The following is an 8,991-nucleotide window of genomic DNA, read 5'->3' as shown; positions in this document are numbered from 1 at the left end:
AAAGGGAAGGTTAGAAGCCACCCAAATCAGTGCTTCTCAATGGGGGCAATTTTGCCCTCCGAGAGACATCTGGCTATGTCTGGAGATATTTTTTAGTGGTCAGAATTCTGGGGTTTGAAGGGGTAGGAATTTTTTTTAATAAGAAATATTTTTATTTTGAAAAGTATTGAAGGCATCCTAATACCTTAAACAGGATTCTAAACATGTAAGCCTACGAACAAATAAATATGCAAATCTATCCCCACTCTGGGGCTGGAATTAGATGTTGGACACTGGAGAGAGGACGTCTATTATCACGTAAGAGTCTCTGAAGTCATATAAATATAAAATACTTCATAATAGTGGATCGGCATTAAATACTAGTCACTGAATTTTCATAATTTAATTTGTCTTGTAGACTGTTAAAGTTCTGTCCATCAAACATGTAGAGACAGTCCCACCTCCAGTTGGCCCAGCCTCTGTCCCCAAGTCAGTGTACAGACATCAGTAAGGGGAGGGAGCTCAGAGTCTAGAACACATGCCCAGAGGAAGTTGGGAGGGCAGGGGAGGGGGAGGGAGAAGAAGCCTTTAAAGGATTGTTCTTGTTTTTGGACTGCTAGCTGGAGGCTGGAGGGACCTGCCGTGACTGAGGCTGCTCTCTCTCCTTCTTATCCTTGGTGTTTTAAACAACTGACAGGGTCCTGGTGGTGGGGGCCTAGGTCGTTCTAGAGAGCAGACACGGAGGAGAGTGGACATGGTAGAGGGACACAAACCCAATCTCGTCTCTCCTTCACTGGCCCACACCAAACCAACAATCATCTGAGCAGCCGCCAGAAAGTGGAATGGTTAGTCACAGTGCAGGTCTGAAAAGAAAAAAAGAACAGGAACACTGGGCATACTGGCAGGGGAAGCTTCTATAGGGAAGGCCAGACAAAGGCTTGAGCCCCACGGTGTCACCCGGGGGCAGGTCAGGGCTCTGGCCTCAGAGCTGACTAGTAACAAATAGAGGTTGGAGGTGTTTGCTCGACATCCTACAGTCACTAGATGCCCCCACAACAGGGAATTATTTGACTCAAAACGTCAATGACACTGGCTGAGAACCCTTGCCTTGGATTGCCTTCTAAGAAACCCTTGCGAAAATGGACCCAATGTGGGCCAAACCTGAGTAGGCTAATACAAGATCGAGTTTAAGGAATTGGCTCAGGTGGTTATGGAGACTGGCAAGTCCAAAATCTGAAGACCCGGGAAGAGCCGATGCTAAGGCCGTCTGCTGGCGGAACTCCCTCTTGCTGAGGGGAAGTCAGTCGTTTGCTCTATCCAGGTCTTCAACTGACTGGACGAGGCCCACCCACACTATGAAGGGCAATCTGCTTTACTCAAAGTCTACTGATGATTTCAATGTGAATCTTATCCAAAAACACTCTCACAGAAACATCCGGAATAATGTTTGATCAAATATCTGGCACTGTGGCCCAGGCTAGTTGACATATAAAATGAACCATAACATCACCAAAATAGACTAGAAACATGTGGGCACAGGACACTGTTCACTGAACACTGTCTGGACAACTTTGGCATGGACATCTCCATCGCCTGGACATATCGGGGTTGATTTATCCATACACTTATTGAGAGACATCTTGGTTGCTTCCAAGTTTTCACAATTGTGAATAAAGCTACTATAAACATTCACGTGCAAGTTGTTGTGCAGACATCAGTTTTTAACTCATTTGGGTAAATACTTAGGAGCACGATTGCTGGACCATATACGAGTACATTTCATTTTGGAAGAAACTGCCAAAAATGCTTTCCAAAGTGGACATACCGACAAGTTCAATCTTTGTCCCCAGGGCTGGCAGAGGAACTCTGTTTTCTGTCCTTTGCCAGGGGGGAAGCTGGCCACAGGGAATGTGGACTGAATATGTCTGCAATGTGGCATTTATCCCCCTTCCCTGTGGAGAAAATCAGCAGGAGGTGAGTCAGGGCTTGGCCCACTTGGGCCCTTTTTCTCAAGGGTTTGTTAGAAGGCGATCTAAGGCAAGGGTTCTCAGCCAGTGTCGTTGACATTTTGAGTAAAATAACCCTGTTGTGAGGGTCACTCTACATTCCCCTTATATCTGAATTTACATATTCAAGGCTTAAAATAGCAGCTGGACCCCAGGAAGTGCTACACAAGTGTTAGCAACTACTGCTGATTTTAATACCTGGCCCTTTAACACCGAATCCGCTCAGCACATACCCTTTGGTTTGCTGAGCTCATCCATCTTTTCAACACCTTTAAAAAAGGAGTCTCTCCTAAGTGTCCCTATTTCTCCCAACAAAAGAAGGGTATCTAACCAGTCTGGGGGAGGTGGGTAGAAGCAAAATCTAAGCTGAGTCTGGATGTAGTAAGCAAGCCAAGGAGGGAAGCAGAGAGGGCATTCATGCTGAGGACTCGTGTGTGCATGTCAGTAGGCGTGCATGGCCGCTGTTCTGAAGCAGGAGGAGAAAGAACCCCAAGGTGGGAGGCCGAAGGGAGCAGGGACTTGTGGGCCACATTAAAAAGTCAGGGCCTCATTCTGAGCTGTCAAGGATTTGTTTAAACAGGTGACACGGGCACTCAGTCCCGAAGGGTGTAGCAGTCTCCCTTTCCAGACCATGGCTCCTCCCGGGGACCAGATCGAAGCTCTGCTTAGACAGGGCCTGCCGCGCCTGCCGCCCCCCCAGCACCCCAGCCCTGATGTGTTGATCCGGGACCAGTTTCTTAACCCATGCGTTCAGTGCCTCACCCGTGTAAAGGGCACTGGGTGACAATAGCCCGATGTTCACCAGATTGCCAAGAGGATTTCATCACCTAACACAGCGGTCCCTAGCCAGCAATGACAGCATCACCTGGGAGCTCACTAGCAATGCGGTTTACCAGGCCCTGCCCCAGATTTGCTGAATAGGATGCCCTGTGTGTAGGGCCTAGCAATCTGTGTGTTAAGACAGTGGTCTCCAATCTTTTTGGCACCAGGGACCAGTGCTCCTATGAGAATCTAGTGCCTGATGATCTGAGGTGGAGCTGATGCGGTGATGCTGGCGCTGGGGAGCGGCTGCAAATGCAGATGAAGCTTTGTTCCCTCTCCCGCCATAGCCCGGTGCCTAACGGGCCACTGACTGGTACCGGTCCGTGGCCTGGGGGTTGGAGACCTGTGTTAAGAGGTCTTCCAGGTGATTCTGACAGTCACACTAAAAATGTGTTTTCTAGCACACATTTAAATATGGAATTTTTTTTAAAAAGGTCATTTTAAATTAATCACATGGCCACGATGATATGTGGGAACACCTTATTGGAGTACTCCCACCTTTCTCTGAGTATCGGCAAGGAAGTGGGGTGTGTCCGTGAGCCTGTGCATCTGCCCCACCGAAAACACTGCTTTCTCAGCTGTTCACAGACTTTTGGGATAGCGAGACTCACCTGGGGCACTTTTTATTAATGAATTCTGGAGCCCCACCACGAGGGTCTCAGGACCTGCAGGAGATTATCCAGGTCCCCTCAATAGTTCACCCACCCAGAGAACTTGGGAAGCGCTGCCCAGGCTAATGTCCTTTCTTCCTATATTTCTCTAGAACATAACGTCCATCAGGGCAGAGGAGGTGCGCAGTACATATAAAGATGCCAAGTGACGAATTAAGTCCTTTTGAATAGTCTCACTACCCGACGTGACTGTAGCTCCCAGAAGGGAGGTTATAAGATTATAAGACAGAAAGGACCAGAGATGTCTTATGAGATCACTGATAAGTGGAAGCATCTCCCTCAACCTGCTCGTCTAGTCATTTGCCCAAATTCAAAGGAGCTCTGAAAGCCAGATTAAGTTGAATAACCCTACATTATACATAGCTTGTGGTACAAAAGCTGGGGTGCTGAGTTCTACAGACTTTAGAATATTGTGCATTGTTCCTACAGACCTCAGAGGGAGAGCGGCACAGTCAGAGTTTAAACTGTACCGTCGTCCTGAAGGAGCTGGGAGGACAGGAAGCCAAGTGTACTGGCCAGAGCTCATTGCTGCTCCTGCTGCTTCTTCAGGGATAAACATTAAGGAAGGCAACGAGGACTGTAATTTCTCTCTCTCTCTCTCTCTCACAAGAACAAGAGACCAAACATGCCCAAATGAATATGGCAGGCCACGTTAACCTAAGCACCTTGCTGGCTTCCCTGAATGGCAGCTTAAAGTATCTGAAAAAATGCAAGTGATGCCCAGTTTTGCTTTCTTTAATCTTATCATTGCTTTGTTCAACATAAACATCGATCATGTTAATGTTTATGAAAATTTTATCCCAAGGATCTTTAAGATCTTCATATATATGTTTAAAAATCTTTGAAGGAGACCCTTACGCTGCATTAGAAATAAACACTTGTATAGTAGTCAAAGCATACAATAATGTTAGGATCGATTAATTATCTGCATGTTGACTTAAGTTTTTAATGGGAAATTTTGAGATCATTGTTCATTCAGAAGTAGCTGTAAGAAATAATAGAGATTCCTCAGACACTTTCTCAGTTTCTCCCAGTGGTACCCCGCTTTTTTGTTGTGGTAGAATATACATAAAATTTACCATTGTTAAGTGGACAGTTTAGTGACATTAAGTACATCCACGTTGCTGTGCAAACATCACCGCTATCCATCCGCAGAGATCATTCACCTTCTCAAACCGAAACTCTGTCCCCATTAAACACTAACTCTCATCGCTCCTCCCCCAGCCCCAGATAACCTCTATTCTACTTTCTGTCTCTATTTATTGGCCTGTTCTTGGTACCTCAGATAAGTAGAATCACACAGTATTGGTCCTTTTGCATCTGGCTTATTTCATGAGCATGATGTCTTCAGGGTTGGTCCACATCGTAGCATGTGTCAGAATTTCCTCTACATCGTAGCATGTGTCAGAATTTCCTTTCTTTTTAAAGCTGAATGATATTCCATTGTATGGATGGACCACATTTTGTTTATCTAGTCATGTGTCAACAGACACTTTGGTTGATTCTACATCTTGTCTATCGCAAATAATGCTACTATGAACATGAGTATACAATTATTTGTTTGAGTCCCCAATGGAAATCTTTTGTAAAATGATAGCATGATATCACAGCTAGGATATATTTATATTTATTTAACATAAATAACTCCATTACTCCCACCCCAGCTTGACTGAGAATAATAGTCAGCACATTGACATTGATACACTTCATTGATCTTATTCAGACTTTCCCAGGTTTACTTGTACTCATTTGTGCAGGTGTGTGTTTGTGTGTGTGCATGCACTAAGTTCCATATAAATTTTCATGGGTGCAGAGTATCTACCATGGCAGTCGACTGCTAATCTGTCGACTAACCGTTTGAAAATGTTACCCTTTCAAAAATGATATATAAATGAAATCATACTGTATGTAACATTTTTTTAAAAATAAAGATTATTTATTTTTATTATTTTTTGGGGGTGGGGGCGAGGCAACCCTTGGTTGATCTCACAGATTGCAAGGACCTTATCAGTTTACAACCCCTTATTTTTTATTTATTTTTACTTTTTTATTTTTTACACCTACAGCACCTGGTCTTCCTAGGTGGTCTCCCATCCAAGTACTAACCAGGCCCGACCCTTCTTAGCTTCCGAGATCAGACGGAATCGGGCTTTTCAGGGCGGCATGGCTGTAGACTATATGACTGTATGTAAGCTTTTTGAGAATTTTTTTTTTTCTGCTCAGCATAATTTCCTGGAGGTTCATACTGATTGCTGCATGAATCAATAGTTCATTTTTATTACTGAGTAGTATTCCACTGTTCAGATGGACCAGATTGTTTAACCATTCACCTGTGTGAACGACCTGGTCTGTTTTTAGTTTTTGTCTATTATAGGTAAAGCTGCTATGAACATTCATGCACAGATTTCTGCATGCACATATGTTTTCATTTCTCTAGGATAAATTCCCAGCAGTATACTTACTGGGTCATGTGATGGTTGTCTGTTTAGTTTCTTCTGAAACTGCCAAACTGTTTTCACTTACATCCCCACCTGCCCAGTTTCTCCACATCTTTGCCAGCATTTGGTGTTGTCACTAATTTTTATTTTAGTCATTCTAATAGGTGTTTAACGATTTCTCATTGTGGTCTTAATTTACATTTCCTTAATGGCGAATGACACTAAACATCTTTTCTTGTGCCTATTTGCCATCTGTATATCCTCTTTGGTCAAATGTCTAAATATATCAAACCTAGCCCAAATAATATGTTTGGGGGGTGTGTCTGTGTGTGTGTGTGTGTGTGTGTGTAACCTACTGCCGACTACCCAAAGTTTAGTGATTCAGAACTTAATGTTTTATAAGAGCTTAATAAATTCAACCTAAAATAAAACATATCATACCGAGAATAAAACACCTATAAAACTATGGCAAATATGGGTACTTAGGCTTCCACCTATGGTTATAGGAAGTGGCATGGTTTAGTGCAAGCATAATGTGACATGCTGGTTATCTGCTGTGTTGAATTAAAACCGTGGCTGCTTGCTAAAATAAACCTATCGTCCTGGGTTTGTAATTTGAAAGGGCTGCTTCGTGTTTTCTCACACTACACATCTCACTGCTTGATTTGGGAAAACTGCTTTCTTGTGAGGCCTGTTTTTCAGGGCAGTAGGTCGTGTTTGATTAATAAATAAATGATTTCATGTTACAAGTAAGATCTGAAAAGATTACTCAAAAATTATTCAGTTTACAGTGGCAACTGAAGAGGATGCATTTTACGTTTTCACACACTGGACATGAACTTTTTTCTTCAAGCCCTTGATGTTGAGTCAAAAGAGAGAAATCAGTTTTTCTCTGTGATGGTTAATTCTATGCATCGATGTGGCTAGGCCATGGTGCCTAGTTGTTTGGTCAACTACCAATCTATATGTTGCTGTGGAGGTATTTTTTAGATGTGATTAACATTTAAATCAGTTGACATTGAGTAAAGTGCACATAACGTGGGTGGGCCTCATCCAATCAGTTGAAGGTCTTTAGAGCAAAGACTGAGGTTTCTCAAAGAAGAAATTCTCTTCAAGACTCTAGTATGGAAATTCTGCCTGAGTTTCCAGCTCCTGCCCTGCAGAATTTGGACTCAAGACTGCAACACCAACTCTTCCTTGAATTTCCAGGCTGGGGGCCTGCCTTACAGGTGAGATTTCAGACTTGCCAGTTCCTACAATCACATGAGCTATTACATTAAAATAAACCTTTATCCATCTAAATATATATGTAGACTCTCTCCTCCCTCCCTCCCCTCCTCGAGAATATAGTCTCTCGGTATTTTGTTTCTCCAGAGAAGCAGAATCAATAGGATGTATATATGTATAACCAACACCTTACTGATTCTGTATCTAGAGAATCCTAACACATCCTCTGAGCCATGTGAAAACTATGAGAAACTCCCACTTCATAGGCCAACAGATATGCAGGATGTAGACATGAACACAGACTTTGAGATTGTTAAAACCAAGAGTGAATTTTATTTTCTCCTCGTGGGGAGTGATGCTGTGAACATCTGGTCTTTTGTACACCTCTGCATTCACAGCACACCCTTCCCCACGCACCTCGCACTATCCTTCCCACCCGGGAAGGCAGCAGGGGCTGGTGTCATGGCCCCATGTGGCAGATAGGGAAGGTCACTTGGTCAAGGACACATGAGATGTAGGTGGAGCCTAATGTGATATAACTCCAGGCCAGGGTCCGCGCATTCCCCTTACTGGCCTCTGAGAAGCTGGGGGTATAATACTGAGTCCTCAGGAAGCATCTTGTAGGCACAAATTCCACGTGAGAGGCAGAGACAGCATCAAGCCACCCCGAGAGCTCCCCTCTTGGCACCTGTGCACTCATCCTCCTCTCATCCATGCACCAGGAATCTGGTGCTGTGCTAGGTCCTGGATACATGGGTGATGGTGACAGACACAAAGCTTATGTTCTACCATGGGGGATGAGAACCATGAAGGAAAATAAACTGGGAATGCAGGATGGGGAATCTGTGACATTACGCAGGGCCTCTGGGAGAGGTGTTGGGAGCACATGGGCAAAGGCCCTGAGGCAGGAATGAGCCGGGTTTGAAGAACAGTGAGCAAGGAGGCCAGTGTCGGAAGTAGACTGAGGCAGGAAGAGGGTAACAGGAGACCCAGTCAGGGAAGGAGCAAAGGGCCTGTAGGCCCCTGTGATTACCGACTTTTGCTTATTTGTTTACATTTTTAAAATAAACTTTATTTTTTTAGAGCAGTTTTAGGTTCATAGCAAAAGTGAGCAGAAAGCATAGTGTTCCCATATACTCCCCGCCCCCACGGTGTACAGACTCCCCCACTGTCCATATCTCCCACCAGAGTGGTGTATTTGTTACCAGTGATGAACGTACACTGACACATCATCATCACCCAAAGGCCACAGTTTATATTTGGGTTCACTCTTGATGTTGTACATTCTATGGGTTTGGACAAGCATAGAGTGACATGTCTCTACCACCACTGTAGCATTCCACAGAACAGTTTCACTGCCCTAAACATCCTCTGTGCTCTACCTGTTCATCTTCCCCTCTCCTCTAATCCCTGGCAACCACTGATCTTTTTACTGTCCATCGTTTTGCCTTTCTCCAGAATTTCATACAGTTGGAATGATACAGTATGTAACCTGTCCAGATCGCCTTCTTTGACCTAGTAATATGTATTTAAGGTTCATTTCTTTTTAGCACTGAATAATAATAGTCCATTGCCTGGGATGTACCACTGTTTGTTTATCCATTCACCTGTTGCAAGATTTCTCTCTTTTTTTAATTTTTTTATTTTTATTTTTTCCTCCTCTTTAATTCCTCCCCGCCCCCACTTCCACCCCCGACCCATGGATGTTGCCATTTCCCTTTTAAGAACTGGATCTCTGAAGGGTGTCTCCTCCCACGCGCTTGTGGGGTGCACCCGGGGCCTGGCACATGGGGTATGGTCCGTGGCTCCACCTGGGGTGTGAACCCAGGACATTCTGCGTGTAAAGCC

General features: G+C 44.2%; 1 pseudogene; it reads right to left on the bottom strand.

The window, feature by feature from the left end:
* Positions 1-5,535: 5,535 nt before the first annotated feature.
* LOC112471691 lies at positions 5,536-5,653 on the bottom strand (annotated as a pseudogene).
* Positions 5,654-8,991: the final 3,338 nt, after the last annotated feature.

The sequence above is a fragment of the Pteropus alecto genome, unplaced genomic scaffold (assembly GCF_000325575.1).
Source record: "Pteropus alecto unplaced genomic scaffold, ASM32557v1 scaffold761, whole genome shotgun sequence".
Classification (NCBI taxonomy): domain Eukaryota; kingdom Metazoa; phylum Chordata; class Mammalia; order Chiroptera; family Pteropodidae; genus Pteropus; species Pteropus alecto.
This window is presented reverse-complemented; position numbering and strand designations above follow the sequence as displayed.